The sequence below is a fragment of the Carcharhinus amblyrhynchos genome, chromosome 31 (genome assembly GCF_965287045.1).
Source record: "Carcharhinus amblyrhynchos chromosome 31, sCarAmb.v2.hapA, whole genome shotgun sequence".
NCBI lineage: Eukaryota > Metazoa > Chordata > Chondrichthyes > Carcharhiniformes > Carcharhinidae > Carcharhinus > Carcharhinus amblyrhynchos.
The window spans coordinates 16,415,451-16,435,746 of NC_137354.1; positions in this window are offsets into that span (position 1 = coordinate 16,415,451).

Here is a 20,296-nt window from a genome sequence, read left to right on the forward strand (position 1 = left end):
GTCCTCCCCGAATGCATTACCCTTCTCTAGATTGGATTCCATTTTTGACCACCTGAGCAACGCAACAATATCTCCTTGCAGTCCACATCTTTCTTCATTTCTTCATCATTATCAAGACGGCCGTTTTTTTGTATCATCTGCCAACTTCCCAATCATGTTCCTGTACTTAAGTCTAAATCGTTGATATATACCATGACAAACCAAGGACATATTCTAGGGCGGTACGGTGATACAGTGGTTAGCACTTCTGCCTCACAGCGGCAAGGACCCAGTTCGATTCCTGGCTTGGATCACTGTCTGTGTGGAGTCTGCACGTTCTCCCCGTGGCTCTGGTTTCTTCCCAGAGACCAAAAGGCGTGCTGGTTAGGGGCATTGGCCGTGCTAAATTCTCCCTCAGTGTACCCGAACAGGCACCAGAGTGTGACGACTTGGGAATTTTCACAGGAACTTCACTGCAGTGTTAATGGAAATCTACTTGTGACGCTAATGAATAAACTTAAAAACTCAAACGACACTGGAAATAGCCTTTCAGTCACAAAAAAGTCAACCCTTTGCTTTCTGCCGATGAGGTGTTTTTTTTGATCTGACTTGCTACTTTCTAATGGATCTCAAGGGCATTTCTGACCTGTCTGTCATCTGGGACCTTGTTAAAATCCATGGAAATTATTCCATGGAATTCTACATCTGTTTGCCACCACCATCAACGAGAACGGAGAATTTGGCGCTTAGCCAGAACTCTCTTCACAGCAGCGGGACTGGAGAATCCCAGCCACGGGCGAGCTTGGAGAATCCGGTCCTAGTTCAAACAAATTGCCCTCCCTGTACTCCTTACAGAAATTTAATAAACCTCGACAAGCAAGACTCACCCTTCACAGGTCTATCTGTCTGCCTACGACTGACTGTCTTTGGTTATTCCATGTCTAATCATGTCTTTTATCTTTGGGATGCTACATACTGGGGGCTTGGTGGCAATTAGGGGCAAATTTCCTGCTCCATCTGCCACGCTAGTTGGAGAGTGTGAGGGACGGACCATGGTTATCCTCGGATGGGATTTACCGGTTTCGGTACAAGCGGAGCTGGAAAATGCCCCCCCTTAGTCTCCACAGCTGATGAGACACAGTATGAGCGTGTTATACTTGAATTATAAACAGAACGATCAACTTTAACCTTCTATGATTATGCAGCTCGTACAAGAGAACTCTGAAATGTTAAGGAAACTCAATTCTATTGGTCACATTCTGTTCAATTTACAACGTCATATATGATATAGTTGACAATATCAAACCCTAATCAAAACTCTTTCAGCTGGAAGATTGGCATTTGTACAGGGCCTTCCATTGCCACAGGCCATCCAGTCTATTAGGTTCTGCTACAATTAAAAAGATTGCTAAAAGCTACAGTGAGGTTGGTAGAGAGGGAAATGGATGTTTGCGTCCAGTCTGCTGAAGAGGAGTTGTGGGATAAACCCGCTTTTTAAAAGCTGGGATGCCAAGTAGTTTGGGGGCTTCTGTTTTTATTCATTCATGGGCGCCGCTGGCATTTATTGCCCATCCCTAATTGTCCCTGAGAAGGTGGTGGTGAGTTGTCTTCTTGAAGTGTTGCAGTCCAGATGCTGTGGGTTGATCCACAATGCTGTTAGGGAATTAATTCCAGGAATCTGACTCAGCGACTGCAAAGGAATGATAGTATATTTCCACAGCGGCACAGTGGTTAACATTGCTGTCTCACAGTGCCAGATACACTGGTTCGATTCCCAGCTTTGGCCATTGTCCGTGCAGAGTCTGCACTTTCTCCCCATGTCTGCATGGGTTTCCTCCCACAGTCCAAAACAACACGCTGGTTAGGTGGATTGGCCGTGCGAAATTGCCCCTTAGTGTATCCAAACAGATGCTGGAGTGTGGCGACTGGAGGGTTTTCACTGTAACTTCATTGCAGTGTTAATGTAAGCTTACGTGTGACACGAGGGGGAGGCAGGCGCACCGTGGTACTGTCACTGGATTGATAATGCAGAGACCCAGGATAATTCTCTGGGGCTATGTGTTCAAATCCCACCGCGGCAGCTGGTGAAATTTAAATTCAATAAAAATCTGGAAATAAAAGTCTTTGCATAACTATGAAACCATTGTCGCAAAAACCCTTCTGGTTCGCTAATGTCCTTCAGGGAAGGAAATCTGCCGTCCTTACCTGGTCTGGCCGAGATGTGACTGCTGACCCACAGCAATGCGGTTGACTCTCAAATGCTCTCTGAAATGGAGGGCAGTTAGGGATGGGCAATAAATGCCAGCCAGCGATGCCCACATCCGGTGAACGAATAAGAGAATAAATAAACTTTAAACCAAATCAGCAGGGTGAGTGATTTGGAGGGCAACTTGCAGATGGTGGTGTTCCCATGTATCTGCTACTTTGTCCTTCTAGATGGAAGTGGCCATGAGTTTGGATGGTGCTGTCTAAGGATTTTCGGTGAGTTATACCAGTTTTGTACTACTGATTCTGTGAATGCAAACCGACAGACTAATGGAACTCATCTGTGACTCACCCCGATTGCAAAACGTTTTTGGTCAGAGATGAAACTATATTGAAATTCTAGGTCAAAGAATTGTTTGTATGACCAAGAGAGATCTTACACTGACCCTACAGTTACCTCTACCCGTATCCCTTCCCGTTGATGTGCTAACTCATTCCTGCTATTCCGTTACATCTTTTCCCAGCAGAACTCAGCAGATGTTTGCTCCCTCTGTCTCAGCCACCGATCATCTGTAGAACTGCCAACACCAGCATAATCTTATCTTAATGTTCACAAATCAATATAGAGGTTCCCCAAATCTCCAAAGCTAAGAAGGGATGTTTATACTTCACGGCTATTTTAATGTCCTGAAACACCTTCAACATAAATATTTAGAAGTTTTATTTGCCAAGATTGGCTAACGAGTGGAGAGATTTACGACCCCAAGTAAAGGAATCACTAAAGGATTCACTAAATCACCAAAAGTTGTGGACAGGTAGAAAGAAACAATTATAAGAGGTAATGGCGTGTTTAAGGATGCGTTTTTTTTTCACGTGGTGATGGTTCTACATGTGTGCTCCACAAGGTTAATAGCACTATGTGAACAGATTTCTCCCTCTTTGTCCTTACCACAAGAGGACTTGAATACAAACTGGTGGAGGTTGTGTCACAGTGCTGTGGCTAAACCCCATCTGGATTATAGTATTATAGAGTCTCTACAGTGCAGAAGAAGGACATTCGGCCCATCAAGCCTGTGCCAAAAACAATCTCACCCAGGTCCTGTATTTATCCTGATAATCCCCCTGACACTAAGGCACAATTTACCATGGCCAATCCACCTAACCTGTGCATCTTTGGACACTAAGGACAATTTAGCATAGGCAATCAACCTAACCTGCACAACTTTGGCCAGTAAGGGGCAATTTAGCATGGGCAATCATCTTTGCACATCTTTGGACACTAAGGGGCAATTTACCATGGCCCATCAGCCTAACCAGCACATCTTTGGACACTAAGGAGCAATTTACCATGGCCAATCCACCTAACCTGTGCATCTTTGGACACTAAGAAGCAACTTAGCATGGCCAATCAACCTAACCTACACTTCTTTCGGACAGTGAGAGGAAACCCATACAGACACAGGAAAAACATGCAGACTCCATACAGACAGCAATGTCTCATCGAAAGGAACCCTTCAAATGCAGACAATAAAAATATAATAGAACTTATTCCAACTTATAAATCAAAGAAAGGGTTAAATAAAGAAACTTAATAACTCCAAACTTGGGGCCTTGTCCTGGGCCAATCCAAGTCCCCTACAATTCCAAACAGGTTCCTATTTCTGGTGAGTCAGCTGACTACCACATCATTCTGTAATTGGTTCCATGATTTACTGGGTCAGTTGACCCTTGCAGCCTGTTACCATTGGTCACGTTACATGCATTATGAAGTCGTCACTGGTTACGTTCTAAAAAGTGACCCGAGGCCGGAATTGAACCCGGGTCCCTGGCGCTGTGAGGCAGCAGTGCTAACCACTGTGCTACCATACCGCATTCGATTTTGGGGCAATTTACCTCAGAATATTGACCTCAAAGTGAATGCTTTTTGGATTCATCAGAGTAATACAGGGGATAAAAGGGTTCAAGTATGAGAACAAGTCCCCTACATTCCACTTCTATTCCCTTGAAATAAGAAGATGAGATGTTGAAAATGACCAAAGCAGTTGATAGGGTACAAAGATTATTTCCTCTGATGGGCAAGTCTGGAACAAGGAGATTTGGGCGGTGGCATTTTTCGTCTCTTCATGCCACCTCACATCCAACCCCCCCCACCCAAACCTGAAGTTTGTAACACAGAGGCAGCCAGCGGTGGAATCTCCCAGTCCCAGTCCCAGTCCCAGCAGGTTTCCCGTTGTTCAGACCCCTGCCCTCCCAGGGAACTCACAGCCGGGGGTCGATGGTGGGCAGGGCTGGGAGATGACTCCCATCGTGGTGGGCTCCATGGTGGCAGAACGGGTGTGCCACTCTAAATGGTGGAAGCATCAGTGGGATTGGAAGATTCCGCTGGCAGCCAATGGTGGGCCACTTCTGCTGCAGCAAAACACACCGCGGGGGCTGGCGGGGCGGAAAATCCCACCCACAACCCATAAAATTAGTGGCGGTTCATTCGGGGATGTGGTCAGGACACATTCCTTCACGTCTAGGGTGGTGGAAATCTAGAACTCTCGGCCACATTGTGGAGTCTGGTGGGTCAACTGGACATTTCAGATTGGGCAAGGATAGCTTTTTAGATATAAAGGCACACAATACCATACCCACAAAATCCCCACAGTGCAGAAGGAGGCCATTCGGCCCTTTGAGTCTGTTCTGACACTCTGATAGAATATCCCACCCAGGCACATCCCTGCCCCATTCTCTTAACCTCATGCATTTTACCCCTCTAATGCCCTCTAATCAACACATTTTGAGAACCTAAGGGACAATCTAGCAATATGATTATACATAATGCAATCTCCACATTCTGATTATACTTCACTGCATATGTCTATTAGTACTTATGATGTAAAGACTTGTTATTCAGCCTACACTATCTATACTTATCCTTTGACACTCTTGACTACCTGTCAATGTTGGGCTATCATCACTCCACCCATACATTCTGTGCCTGCGCATCTCGTTCTACATTACCTGAGGAAGGAGCAGCATTCCGAAAGCTTGTGATTTTGAATAAACCTGTTGGACTATAACCTGGTATCATGTGACCCTCTCATCTTGTTAACCCCAGTTGAACACCGACATAGAATCCATAGAATTCCTACAGTACAGAATGAGGCCATTCAGCCCATCAAGAGCCTACGTTGACAACAATCCCACCCAGGCCCTCTTCCTGTAACCTCACATATTCACCCTGCTAATCCCCTTTGACACTAGGGTCAACTTAGCATGAACAATCAACCCCAGCCCGCACAGCTTGGAACTGTGGGAGGAAACCCATGCAGACACAGTAGAACAGTGGTTGGGAGGCATGGTAGCACAGTGGTTAGCACTGCTGCTTCACAGCTCCAGGGACCTGGGTTTGATTCCCAGCTCAGGACACTGTCTGCGTCGAGTTTGCACGTCCTCCTCATATCTGCGTGGGTTTCCTCCGGGTGCTCCGGTTTCCTCCCACAGTCCAATGATGTGCAGGTTAGGCTGATTGGCCATGCTAAAATTTCCCCTTAGTGTCCTGGTTAGAGGGATTAGCGGGTAAATGTGTAGGGATGTGGGAATAGGGCCTGGGTGGGATTGTCGTCGATGCAGACTCGATGGGCCGAAGGTCCTGTTTCTGTACTGTAGGGTTTCTATGTTCTACCACACGGGGAGAACGTGCAAACTCCACACAGACAGTGACCCGAGGCTGGAATTGAAGCCGGGTCCCTGGTGCTGCGAGGCAGCAGTGCTAACCACTGTGCCACACATATCTATGTCATGTTCCTATGTGAGATAATGACCCAACACTTAGGCTAACAGAGGCAGGGGGTGGTGGGTGGATACAACATTTATAAATGTGCTTTTTAAAGGTTACAAGAAGGGAAAGGGAAATCAGAAAAGTGTCCAGATATACTGTGGGGAGGATGATGATACATTCATTGTTACATATAAGAAAGGACATGGAAATGAATCTCCCTCCATTAGACTCCGGCTAGACAACCACAAACACTGCTTTTTGTTTATTCTTCTGAGGTGAAGGTCAAAAGCCCTTGCATGACTATAATTTTAATCAGAAAATAATCAGTGGGGAGGCAACTCGAAGAAAGGAATCACGACCTGGCATTTGGATGAGTTTCCTTTTCTGTGTAAAAGACGGGAAATGAGCTAACGTGGATTCACTTGGATATGAGTGACATTTGCCCCTTGTGCAGACAGATGAGGGAGACAGGAATCAACTTATTCTTATAGCTCTTTCCAACGCAACAGTAGATACGGTTCTGACGGAACCCAGGCCATGTTCTTCCTCCTCCAGGATCAACGCCACATTCCAATAAAAACAAAACCCCATTTCTGACTGCACTCCAACCAACTCCAGATAAAACATATCAAGGAAATATTTCTTGAACGGGGCCCTCGACAGATGCTGCGTACCAAAAAGTTAACGATGCCTCCCAAAATATCATCACCTTTGCCTTCAATGTCTCCGAATCTCTCTTTCTATTTTGGACGTCTTTGGCAAAGGCTCCGCTGTGAAGGTTTGGGCTAAGACATTTGTTGGCATCCAACATTGAATGTCAAAGCGGTTGACTGATTCCAGCTGTCCCTTTGTGAGCCCCACTCGCTGTGTTTGTGATAGCTTTACAACGCTGATGAAACTCTGAAGTTTGGAAAGCCAGGTGCTGAAAGCTGTTACTTGGTAACAGGTCGTGAGAACGCTTGCTTGATGCGGTCAGAGGTTCACTATCGTCCAGTTTTGCCTTGTGAAGAGGCAAAGATATTGCTGCTGAGACCTTGCACTCCCCTCAGCCCAAAGATGTGCAGCTCGGGTGGATTGGCCATGCTAACTTGCCTCTTTGGCTGGAATTTTACCACCTTGCCCACCTCAAAACTAGGGCCTCTATCAGCTCTACCCCTGTCTACATCAACAGGAACAAAGTAGAAAGGGTCAGGAGCTTCAAGTTTTTAGACTCCAGATCACCAACACCCTGTCCTGGTCAACCCCATGCTGTGGACATGATGTGGAGATGCCAGCGTTGGACTGGGGTAAACACAGTAAGAAGTCTGACAACGTCAGGTTTAAGTCCAACCGATTTATTTGATAGTAAACTCACAAGCTTTCGAGGTTAAACTCTTCAGGTTAAGAGGTTAACCTCGAAAGCTTGTGAGTTTACTATCAAATAAATTGGTTGGACTTAAACCTGGTGTTGTCACCCCCATGCTGACACTATAGTTAAGAAAGCCCACTAATGCCTCTACTTTCTCAGAAGGCTAAGGAAATTTGGCATGTCCACTACGACTCTCTCCAACTTTTACAGATGCACCATAGAAAGCACTCTTTCTGGTTGTATCACAGTTTGGTATGGCTCCTGCTCTGCCCAAGGCCACAAGGAATTACAAGAGATCGTGAATGTAGCCCAATCCATCAATCAAACCAGCCTCCCATCCATTGACTCTGTCTACCCTTCCCAATGCCTCGACAAAGCAGCCAGGATAATTAAGACCTCACACACCCCAGGCATTCTCTCTTCCACCTTCTTTCTTCGAGAAAAAGATACTAAAGTCTGAGGTCACACACCAGCTGACTCAAGAACAGCTTCTTCCCTGCTGCTGTCAGACTTTTGAATGGACCTACCTCGCATTAAATTGATCTTTCGCTACACCCTAGCTGTGACTGTAACACTACGTTCTGCTTTTTCTTGTTTCCTTCTCTATGAAGGGTATGCTTTGTTTATATAACCACAAGAAACAATACTTTTCATTGTATGCTAATACATCTGACAATAATAAATCAAATCAAACCAAATCAAGTCAGCATTTCTCCATTTGTCTTGGGTGGGATGTCATGAGCCTCGGGCGGGCAAGATGCTAAAATTCCAGCATGTGTATTTGTCAGGAATGTGGAAACACGAGTGAATTCCTAAGCTCGTCTGATTCTGTGACGCATGTGATGATACTGTGTCTTTAAGAGCTGCATTTTAGTCATGTTTCTGTGCAGGCTACTTTTAGCAGTCCCTTCGATTTAATCGGTGCTACTGGGTCCATAATCAGCATCCTGTATTGTTACTGCAGCAGTATAATTGCTCCTAATTTCATTTGGATTGTCTGATGGCCACTGATTTCTGCATTTGAGATGATAATGTCCCATTGTCTTTACATGAGTTGGTTTTGGTATTGACCTGTTTTGAAGATTAACCTTTGGCAGCACAACCTTTATGTGTTCAGGTTTTGCCTGTGCGTCCATGGAGCTTTTGGATTTTTATTTTTAATAAACGATGAGCTGGAGGGGATTCCATTTCTCCGCACGGTTGAAAAGAGCAGAAGAAAATTTGAGTCAAAAGCAGAAGCAGTGGCAGAACTCTCCAACCCCCGGACTGGCTGGAAGGGTGAGTAAGGTATGGGGTGGAATTCAGGCGGAGGCCCAAAACTCAGATTCAACTCGGCATGAACTTATAGTGAGATCTTCCCATTCCAATCAGGAATCTGATTGGAGGTCAGCAAGAGACCGGTTTGCATCCCCAGGTGAGGGCCTGACCAGATTCTTCCTCAGAACATTCCTCCCATTCCCGATTCTCCGTGATGCTAGCAGGAAAACACACTGGTCCAGAACACATCCAGTACCAAAGTAGTGTGCGGAAGTCAGGACTCGCCTCGGGGAGAGGGGTGCTGTCTTTGGATATCAGGATGGAGGATGCCAGTGACCCTGGCTCCTGGAACAACACAGCAATGGGTGGGGTGGGGAGACATCGAGGTGGGTGTGGGAGAATGGGGCGCGTGGGGGGAGGGGAGAGCATCTATCATGTGGACCTTCCAGCTTCAGTGTCACTGAAGGGAGGGGGTCCATTTTCCAGCCTCACAATGTTCCTGGAGATCCATCTTCATTCTTCAACAGTGAATCGGTGTTGTTGAGCATCTTGTAAGTATGGCACCCAAATAGCATGATGCGATGAATGTCTATCCCCATATATTTGCCTTGCTAATCCCCCTGAAACTTCGGGCAATTTAGCACAGCCAATGTACTTAACCTTATGTTATGGGGGAAACGATAACACCTGAAGGAAAGTCCACACAGACAGTGACTCAAGACTGGAATTGAACCCGAGTTCCTGGCGGTGCGAGGTAGCAGTGCCAATTATTGTGCATCATATCGCCCCAAAAATAATGCTTCAACTTCCAACAAATAGTAATAAGCATTATTTCAAAATAATGTCACCAATTGGAATCCAACCAACAGCCTTCCAAAGTGAAATTCTTTGCAAAGGTCATTGTAAATTTCCTCACGTTGCTGTTTGCAGGGCTAATTTCCCAACTCTGTGCAGCTAGTAGGGAGCCTGACCCCCGGAAGAATAATGTAATAAGTCCTCGGAGGCAGAAATCCCTTCAGCAAAATCCCTTTATGTACAAGCCTGACGACACAATACAGCGCGGTAGCACAGTGGTTAGCACGGCTGCTTCACAGCTCCAGGGTCCTGGGTTCGATTCCCGGCTCAGGTCACTGTGTGTGTGTGTGTGTGTGTGTGTGTGTGTGTGTGGAGTTTGCACATTCTCCTTGTGTCTGCGTGGGTTTCCTCCGGGTGCTCCAGTTTCCTCCCACAGTAGCCAAAGATGTGCGGGTTAGGTTGATTGGCCATGCTAAAAAATAGCCCCTTAGTGTTCAGGGATGCGTAGGTTAGAGGGATTAGTGGGTATAATATGTAGGGATGTTGGGGGTAGGGCCTGAGTGGGATTGTATTCGGTGCAGACTCGATGGGCCGAAGGGCTTCTTTCTGCACTGTAGGGTTCAATGCTGACAGCATACACAGCACTTTCAGTTAGCAGATAACACTAGGAGTCGCAGAGGAACTGACACACCTGGTTAAATACGAAGCAAGCGGCTCCCTGATTGCCCTGTCAATGTGAGCCTTAATCCGGGAGCTCATATTCTAACAGGCCCACCTCAGTTGTCTGATTAAAGTTGTTATAAACACATATCTGAAACACCTGTAGCACTGCCCTCTGACAAAAACAGCTCCTTCCCACTATAAACATCCCCTGAGCTCACCTTGAATTAGTTTGCACAATTTTCTGCCTTCCCTATGGATAGCTTCAGGCTGACCTCTAGCCTTAAGCCACTCTTTTGCATCATTCCCTTATTTTCAAATTCCTCCCCAATATTTTTCTAAAAAAATCGGAATTCTTCCATTTGTTGCCGAGTGGAAGTGAATGTGTTTTGTTTTGTTGTCAGCTCCAATTTTAACAGGAATTGATTTGATACAGAAACTCAAAACTTCAATCATCCTCTCTGTATAATGTAATACAATTACCATGAATATTGTCAAACTACTTTTGCTGGAGAAAGATACAGAATTTGCCCACAGTGGCAACATCTGAAGGCGAATGTTCGTCCAAAGGAAGCCACGGAAATGCAGGCAAATTATTTTTCATATTAAAAATCGTACCGCTGTAATCTCGGAGGGAGCAAGTGTTCAGGGAGGCACGGTGGCACAGTGGTTCGCACTGCTGCCTCACAGCGCCAGGGACCTGGGTTCAATTCCCAGCTTGGGTAACTGTGTGGAGCTTGCACCTTCTCCCTGTGTCTGCATGGGTTTTCTCTGGGTGCTCTGGTTTCCCCCCACAGTCCAAAGTTGTGTGGGTTTGGTCAGTTGGCCATGCTAAATTGAACCTTCGTGTCCAAAGATGTATAGGTTAGGTCGCTAAGATTTGGTAAGGTGCTTACTGGGAGGATGTTTCCTTTTGACTTGCAAAGGAGGTCAGAACAAGGGGACAATCTTTAAGGATAAGGCTACCTTTTAACTGGAGAATATTTTTTTCTCTACCAAAAAGAGCTAGGAAGGCTGGGGGGGTGGGGTGCGGTGTCATTAACTATGTTCAAGACTGACTTAGATAGGTTTTTGATAGACAAGAAAATTATGGAGGAGGAAAGTGGTGTTGAAACCACAATCAGATCAGCCATAAACTTATTGAAGGGTGGCACAGGCTCTGAGCCAAATGGGCTGCACCTAACTCCACCTTCTTATGTTCCTATGGATTACATTGACTAACCCACCAAATTGGTTGAGTGAGGCACCTCAGTTCTCCACTCACCATATGATGAAGCCATTGAATGCACAGCTAAGCTGAACATCGCAGTGTACGTGTAATATTCGCTGGAATAAGAATCTTAGGATCCCTGCAGTGCAGAAGCAGACAGTTGCCTGCACCAATAACAATCCCACCCAAGCCCTATCCTGCCTATTTACTCTGCTAATGCCCTGACACTAAGTGTTAATTTATCATGGCCAATCCACCTAACCCGTACGTCTTTGGAATGTGGGAGGGAACTGGAGCATTCAAGGGAAACCCACGCAGATACAGGGAGAATGCTTTTTAAAGTTTATTTATTAGTGTCACAAGTAGGCTTACACAAACGCTGCAATGAAATTACTGTGAAAATCCCCTAGTCACCACACTCCGATGCCTGTTCAGGTACACTGAGGGGGAATTTAGAATGGCCAATGCATCTAACCAGCACGTCTTTTGGACTGTGGGAGGGAAACAGGAGCACCCGGAGAAAACCCACACAGACATGGGGAGAACATGCAAACTCCACACAGTCAGTGACCCTGGCCGGGAATCGAATCCGGGCCCCTGGCAGCAGTCCTAACCACTGTGTCTCCTCCTAAGAGTAAGTGTAAACTTTCCCCAATCTGAAAGTGACAGCGGTAATGTGATAGGGATATTAACTCAACTCAGAAATAAAAACACTAGCAAGCCATATGGTTTGCATTGAGCACTCCATATCTAACTAACTGATTGCTATGGGTAATGCTATTCATTGATTTTAACAATTCTGTGTTAACAAGTACATTTGTTTGCGCTCAGCTAATTTGACAGAATAAATGCTCGCTAACAGAAATTGTAAAGGGAATGAATGATTTAGATTTTGGTTCAATGCGGCATCACTCATCTGTTGTGGGAAAGATTGTTTTTTTATCCCCCCCAAGCATAGTTCGACCCTGCGTATTCTCATAAAAGCTTCCAGAACAGTCTAGTTGTGAGATTAAGCGGTTTACACTAAGTCCAGTCCCGCAATGTAATAAGAGCAGTGAACAGGATCAGGAGGATGTGATGAAAAGCCATAAGAATCACAGCTCAATTTTGTTGGGCGCGTTTATTTATTAATAGTGCACCTCGTGGAGTAATTGTAAAATGTCATAAACTTAACAGACTTTTATTAAAGAGCAGTTTCGATGCTTTTTTTCTCACAGTTGTGATAGTTGGCATCAGATAAACAGGCCCATTCGGCCCATCGTGTGTGAGCTGGCTCCTTGGAACAATTCAAATCGAAGCCAACAGCTTCCCATCGCCCCGTGTCTTTGTCTGAAGCTTGCCAGCTCTTTCTTTAACACCACATGGTGGCCTCCACCTCAGCTCTTGGGGCGACACAGTGGCAAACACAGCTGCCTCACAGCGCTAGGGCCCTGGGTTCAATTCCCGGCTTGGGTTACTGTCTGTGTGGAGTTTGCACATTCTCTCCATGTAGGCGTGGGTTTCCTCCAGGTGCTCTGGTTTCCTCCCACAGTCCAAAGATGTTAGGTAGATTGACCATGCTAAATTATCCCTTTTAGCATGGGAACATTGCTAATTTTTAGGGGGATTGGCAGGGTAAATATGTGGTGTTACGGGGATAGGACCTGGGTGGGATTGTTGTTGGTGCTGGCTTGATGGGCTGACGACCTCCTTCTGCACTGTAGGGATTCTATGATTCTTTCTCATCACAAAACACGGTGGCACAGTGGTTAGCGCTGCTGCCTCACAACGCCAGGGACCTGGGTTCGATTCCCAGCGTGGGTTGCTGTCTGTGCAGAATCTGTATGTTCTCCCTGTATCTGTGTGGATTTCTTCCAGGTGCTCCGGTTTCCTCCCACAGCCCAAAAAGTCTAATAAATAAACTTTACTTAACATGCTGGCAGCTGTACCTGAGAGAGCCAGTGACCGTATGGGCTGCCCCTAACATGAAGAACAGTATGACCCTCAGGTTTCTATGTGACTGCATTATGCAGAATCCTTTCATTTTTTTCCCAAAAATATACTTTATCCATAAGAAATCTGCGATAAAATGACCGTCACACACAAATCACTAATATTCATACATCTGTAACATCCTGAGATGATTCAATGCAGTAAAGGAAACATTTCAGACATCTTACAATGATTTACAGATGTTGTAAAATTATTGTAAAGGTTGTCTACATAGAAAAGATTGCACTCTGAAGTGCTTCAGTACATGTAATATTCACCGTACATATCCAGCTAGTCATTCGGCCTGAGGGGATTCAGTTCCCCTCAGTTCACTGTCGTTGAAAGCTCTAAGACAGCGGCCTTTCCCCATTGTGCCTCAATGACAGCTGCCCCAAGCTTGAGTGTGTCCCTCAGCACCCAGCCCTGGCCTTTGGAATGTGCCAGTCTGTAACACTCGGTCGAGGACAACTCTTTGTGCTGGAAAACTAACAAGTTTCGGGCAGATCAAACTTTCACCGAGTTGATGAAGCTCAGCTGATGTTTGTCTCGGAGTGCGTGTAATAAGTCTTCAGAGGCAGAAGTCCCTTCACCATGATCCCTTTATTCACAAACTCTAACAGCAGTACACAGAGTGCTAGCAGTCAGTAGTCTACCTCCGGGGGTGCCAGGTGAACTGATACTCCCAGTTAACTACAAGGAAAAGATTCCCCAATTGGCACATCGATTAACTCCTTAATGAGGGAGTTCATACTCCAATAGGCCAACCTCAATAGCCTGATTGAAGTCATTACACTGGGAACAGCCCGTAGAGCACAGAGTCCAGCGACACGGAGCAGCTCGGAATAAACTTCAACAAAAGCCACCTCATCTCTCTCTGGATCATCTTTGCAAAGGTACATTCCACAAGGAAATGAACAAGAGTCTCATCCTCACTGAATGGAGGCTACCTGTTAACCTCTCCACCTGCACGTACTCTGTCCACTTCCTCTTGCCTGCCAGCTGGGCTGCCCCACTCTTCAAACTCAGTCTGGAATCAGACCGGCCCACTCCTGTCTCTGTCTCTCCCTCTGTCTTTCTCCCTCCCCCTCTCTTGCTCTCTCTGTTTCTCTCTCTCCCTCTCTTGCTGTCCCTTTCTCTCTCTTGCTCTTTCTCTTGCTCTTTCTCTCTCTCTGTCTCTGCCTCTCTTGCTCTCTCTGTCTCTTTCCCTCTCTCTGTCTTGCTCTCTCTCTCTCTCCCTCTCCCCTGCTTACTCTCTCTCTGTTTCTCTCTCTCCCTCTCTTGCTCTGTCTTTCTCCCTCTGTCTCTCTCTCTCTGTCCCTCTCTATCTCCCTCTGTTTTTCTCTCTCTCTCTCCCGCCCCACTCTTGCTCTCTCTCCCTCCCTTTCTTTCTCTCTCTCTCACCCTCTCTTACTGTCTCTCTCTCCCTTTCTCTCTCCCCCTCCCTTTCTCTTGCTCTCTCCCTCTCCTTTCACTCTGTCTCTCTCTCCCCCTCTCTTTCTCCTGACGTGACTGTTTCCTGAGAAGATGGAGTTAGGAGCAGTAGGGTTTCATGTTTCTTTCCCATACTTCCAGCCTTACCAATAACCCAGTGGATTGTGTGCTATGGGATTGATGCCCTGCAGGCAGTCCACAGGGATTCTTGGCAGCACCCTCCAGAGCATTCAGCCCAAGAGCCTCGTGGTCCCTCGTGTTTGCTGGCAGCCTCGAGGCCTAACCTTCACCTTAACAGCAACCACCTCTTCCCCACCGACTGACCCCACCCGGGGCTCTCTGTGCAGAAGTGCCAGGGAACCACATTGGGCTTCTTCACCAGCAGACTGGATGGATTGCAGTGAGGCGTCGCGATATCACATTGAGTCACTGTTTTAACCATAGGCTAACAGAGGGTGCCCTTGCCCTGTGGCCCATGTGCCCACCACCATTCAGTGAGGTGAATGCGAGCAGTTGTGGGTTCACCGACCCTGCCGTCACGGGCAAGTTAATTGGCTCACGTCTGGCAATGCTCTGGTGGAGGTCCTGGGCACTGACCACCCTGGAGCTTTCCTTCCATGCAGGGTTAGACAGCTTAGTCTCATCCTTCCAGCTTTGTGTTGAAGACGTTCGTACCACCTCCCCTACCCTATCCCCTCCACTCCTCCCAGCCTACATTGCATACAGAGGGAAGTGTCTCTGAATCTGGGGACCAATCTCCTCTCCAGCCCCAGGAACAAGGGTACGCCATGTGCCATCCAGCCTGCCTCGCTACACAACGAGCCCATTAAAACAGGCGTGAAAACTTGGTAAAGTCGGGCATGAGGTGATTAGTGCAATCCGCACCCATGTCTGTGCAGATGCCCACCTTACCAAGGCCTGAAAATGCCCGCAATCCGAACTGTGCCCAAAATGGGCATGATGTTAATTTAAATGTATTTGCATGCATTTAAATTGACTTAATGAGATGGACACCCAACTTTACCAGCATTTCCCTCTTTACTATCATGTTCGCCCGTCCAGATTTGGCATGAAACAGATGCGCTCAGCAAAGGTCTTCAACTTTTGAAGAGATAAGTTCAGAGCTTCCAGTGGCTCCCTGACTCAGGTCAGTTGGGGGGGGAGAGGAAGGGAGGGTTAGATCATTCTCTGGTTGGGGTGGGGCACGGGGTCCGCTGCCACTCTGCGGACGATCGGTGCAGGGGGGGGCAGGGAAAGGGAGCAGGGGGTTGCAATCAGTCTGGGTAGCGGGGAGGGGGGAGGTGGGTGGATAAGGGGGGGACAGTTATTTTGTGGGGATGGGGCGATATCTGTGGGGGCCATCGCTACCAGGCCACTTTCTGCGGCCCAGGAGCGACGTGACGGGGGGGGGGGAGCGTTTTTCACATTTTCTTTTCACTGCGCAGTCGAAGGCTCCGATTGGAGCAGCAGCGTTTCGGGTGTGATAAGCCCCGCCCACAGCGCGATTGGGACTCGCGATTTTTTTTCTCAGGCTGAGCGCGTACAGGGGTGCCTGAGAACAGATTTCCAAGCCGGATCTGAATTGTGCCCAGATTCAGCACTTGGAACGAAAATGGTAAAATCGCCGCTTATACGTCAATACCTCCCATCGCCCACTGCCGAAGGCACAATTAATTAGGCCAACATTGGACGAGCTTTGCCTCCACAGTAGGAGACCCTTCCCCCCTGCCCAGATTGAAATAATTCCACAGGTTTATCTCTCCTCCTCTCTTCACAGACACGGCCAAATCCAATGAGTGTTTCCAGCATTTTCTCATGTTTATTCTGGCATCTGGAGTTTTTTTTTTGCCTTTAAGATCCCAATAACAAACTGTTCTGGACATGAATCCTCCCTGTACTTCAGGGTGACGGGCGTAAGTTGAGTGAATTGGCTGTGAAGTCCACTCAGTCAGCCTGAACTAATTTGGACGTTCTCTTCAGACTGTCAATGTCCAAGTTAAGTGCGGCGGGGAAGGGCTGTGGCTGACTGAGGAGGGCCTGACACAGATGCCGGGATCAAAGGTTCAATCATTTTCCATTCCTCTGCACTGCCTCCCCTCATCTCAATAAGTGCCAACACGCACGGATGCAAATAACTTCAGAAAACGCTGGAAAATCTCAGCAGGTCAGGCAGCATCTGTGGAGAGGATTTTCCAGCCCTGCCCGCCACAGGAATTGTAACGGGTGGACTGGGATTTTCTTGGGGCAAAGGCGGCTGGAAAACCCCACCCGGAAACAGTTACCCCGTTTCAAGTCCTGTATGACTCTACTTCAGAGCTGTGATAGTTCTTTCAAACATTGATCACATTTAGTCTCCCTCTTATCATGGTACTGAAATGTGACCTGGTACCTAAGGGGTTAACAAGAGCGCAGTACCACCCACACATAAGAAGCCACATGACCCACAACTAGGGTCACTCTACAGGTGAGTAGGAATCTCCAAGGACCGAGTATGGATCCTCTTCATACCGGCTGTAAACATGTACATGTTCAGTACTATTAATAAAGACTTCCTCGTAACCTATATGTAGGAACAGGGGTAGGCCATTCAGCCCATCGAGCCTGCTCTGCCATTCAATACAATCGATGCCTTTTACACCCACTATCTGTGTAACCCTTCACGTTCCTGGTTGTATCACAGCTTGGTATGGCTCCTCCTCTGTCCAAGACTGCAAGAAGCTACAAAAGGTCGTGAATGTAGCCTAATCCATCACGCAAACCAGCGTCTCATCCACTGACTCTGTCTATACTTCGTGCTGTCTCGGGAAAGCAGCCAGCATAATTAAGGACCCCACACACCCCAGACATTCTTCCATCGTCTTCCATCGTGAAAAAGATACAGAAGTCTAAGATCATGTACTAACCAAGTCAAGAACAGCTTCTTCCCTGCTGCCATCAGACTTTTAAATGGACCCACCTTGCAGTAAGTTGACCTTTCTCTACACCCTAGCTATGACTGCAACACTACATTCTGCACTCTCTTGATTCCTTTTCTATGAATGGTATGCTTTGTCTGTATAGCGCGCAAGACATAATACTTTTCACTGCATACTAATATAGTAGGAGTTTATTATTAGTCACAAGTAGGCTTACATTAACACTGCAATGAAGTTACTGTGAAAATCTCCCAGTAATACATGTGACAATAATAAATCAAATCAAATCAAATCATGTTGTTATTAATCAGAAATCTATCAGTCTCTGGTTTAAACACAACCCAATGACTGAGCTTCCTCTGGAATAAAAAATTCCAAACATTCACAACCCTCTGAATGAAGAACTTTCTCCACATCTCAGTCCTAAGTGGCTTCCTCCTTCTTCTGAAATTTTGCCCCCTGCTTCTAAACTCCCCAACCAAGGGAAAACATCTTATCTGCATCGACCCTGTTGATCGCTTTACATGTTTTGGAAGTTTCAATGAGACCACCTCCTATCCATTGAAACCTTGGAGAATTCAGGCCCAGTTTACCCAACCTCTCTTCATAAGACAGTCTCACCATCCCTGGGACAAGTCTGGTGAAACCGAAGGAGAAAATGCTGGAAAATCTCAGCAGGTCTGGCAGCATCTGTAAGGAGAGAAAAGAGCTGACGTTTTGAGTTCAGATAACCCTTTGATAAAGCCAAAAGGCACCGGAAGTGGGAGATAGATAGAAATCCTACAGTGCAGAAAGAGACCATTCAGCCCATCGAGTCTGCACTGACCACAATCCCACCCAGGCCCTACCCCCCCATATCCCCTACATATTTACCCACTAATCCCTCTAAGCTACGCCTCTCAGGACACAACTTTAGCACAGCCAATCAACCTAACTGCATATCTTTGGACCATGGGAGGAAACCGGAGCACCCAGAGGAAACCCTGGCGGACAGTGACCCAAGTCAGGAATCGAACCAAGGTCCCCGGAGCTGTGAAGCAGCAGTGCTAACCACTGTGCTACCCTGAAAGCTGTGAAGGTGGATGGGTTGGGGGTGGGAGTGGGGAGGGGGGTGGAGGGGAGTGGGAGAGACACATGGAAATTTTGTTGAAGAGAACAGAGGTACTTCTTCAGCGGAGGCGATCTTGGATGGGAAGTGGAAGTAGGTAAACACTAGATAAAAGGAAATTACTGTGGATGCTGGAATCTGAAACCAAAAGAGAAAATGCTGGAAAAGAACCCTGAAGAATACTGTTCTTCTCTCCAACAGGATTTCCATATGTTCCCCCCCTTCCACCTTCACTTCTTTATAAATATCTCCCACTTTCTATGCCTTTTGGCTTTGACAAAGGGTCATCTGGATATGAAACGTCAGCTCTTTTCTCTCCTTACAGTTGCTGCCAGAGATTTTCCAGCGTTTTCCCTTTTGGTTTCAGATTCCAGCGTCCGCAGTAACAAGTCCAGTGAACCATTGTTGCATTCTTTCTCAGGTAATAATATCCTTTCTGAGGTAAGGAGGCCAAAACTGCCCACGATACTCCAGGTGCGATCTACCCAAGCTCCTGTACAATTGAAGGGAGGTTGGTTCATGGTGTCTAAGTAGGTTCCCTCCAGCGGAGTGACAACAGAAATATGCCATGGTGGCAGCGATAGAATCCATCAATCTTCACTGTGTGGCATATCATGTGTAGAACTGTAGAATCTTACAGCAGAAAAGGAAGCTATTCACTGCATCTTGTCTGCTGCGTCTCTGAAAGAGGTACCCATTTCCCTTTAGAAAGTCATTATTGAATCAACAGGACAGCGCATAACAGCTTGCTGTATAAAACTAAATCCTTACCTCTGTTCTGGTCCCTTTTGGGGGCGACATGGTGGCACAGAGGTTAGCATTGCTGCCTCACAGTGCCAGAGATCCGGGTTTGATTCCCGGCTTGCGTCACTGTCTGTTCAGAGTCTGCAGGTTCTCCCCATGTCTGCATGGGTTTCCTCCGGGTCTCCAGTTTCGTCCCACAGTCTGAAAGACATGCTCGTCAGGTGCATTGACCCAAACGGCACTGGAGTATGATGACACAGTAGCTTCATTGCATTGTTAATGTAAGATTTACTTTGAACTAATAAATAAACTTGAAAAACTCTGCTGTAATTATGCTTCAGTGATGCATTCCTGCGTTGGTTTTGATTGATTTTGGTAACCTCATTGGGCTTGACATGTAGGTTACCTTGACACACTTGGGCCTTTTTGTATATATATAATCGTGGGACATGAGCGTCACAGCATTTATTGCCCATCCCTAGTTGCCCTTGTTCAGAGGGCAGTTGAGAGCCAACCACAATGCTGTGGCTCTGGAGTCACATGTAGGCCAGACCGGGTAAGGACGGCAGATTTAGTTCCCTCAAGACATTAGTGAACCAGATGGGATTTTCCTCACGATCGACAATGGTTTCATGGTCATCAATAGATTCTTAATTCCAAATTATTTTTTAATTGAATTCAAATTCCACCATCTGCTGTGGAGGGATTGAAACCCGGGTTCCCAGAACATTAGTTGTGTTTCTGGATTAATAGTCCAGCGATAATATCACTAGGCCATCACCTTCCCTGCAACCCAAGAGAATTGGTCAACATCAACTCTACAGTCGGAAAATGTTGAACTCAATGAAGAGGAGTTTAAATTAAAACATCATAAGGAGATGTGAGAGTGGTTTCAGCATGCTAATGT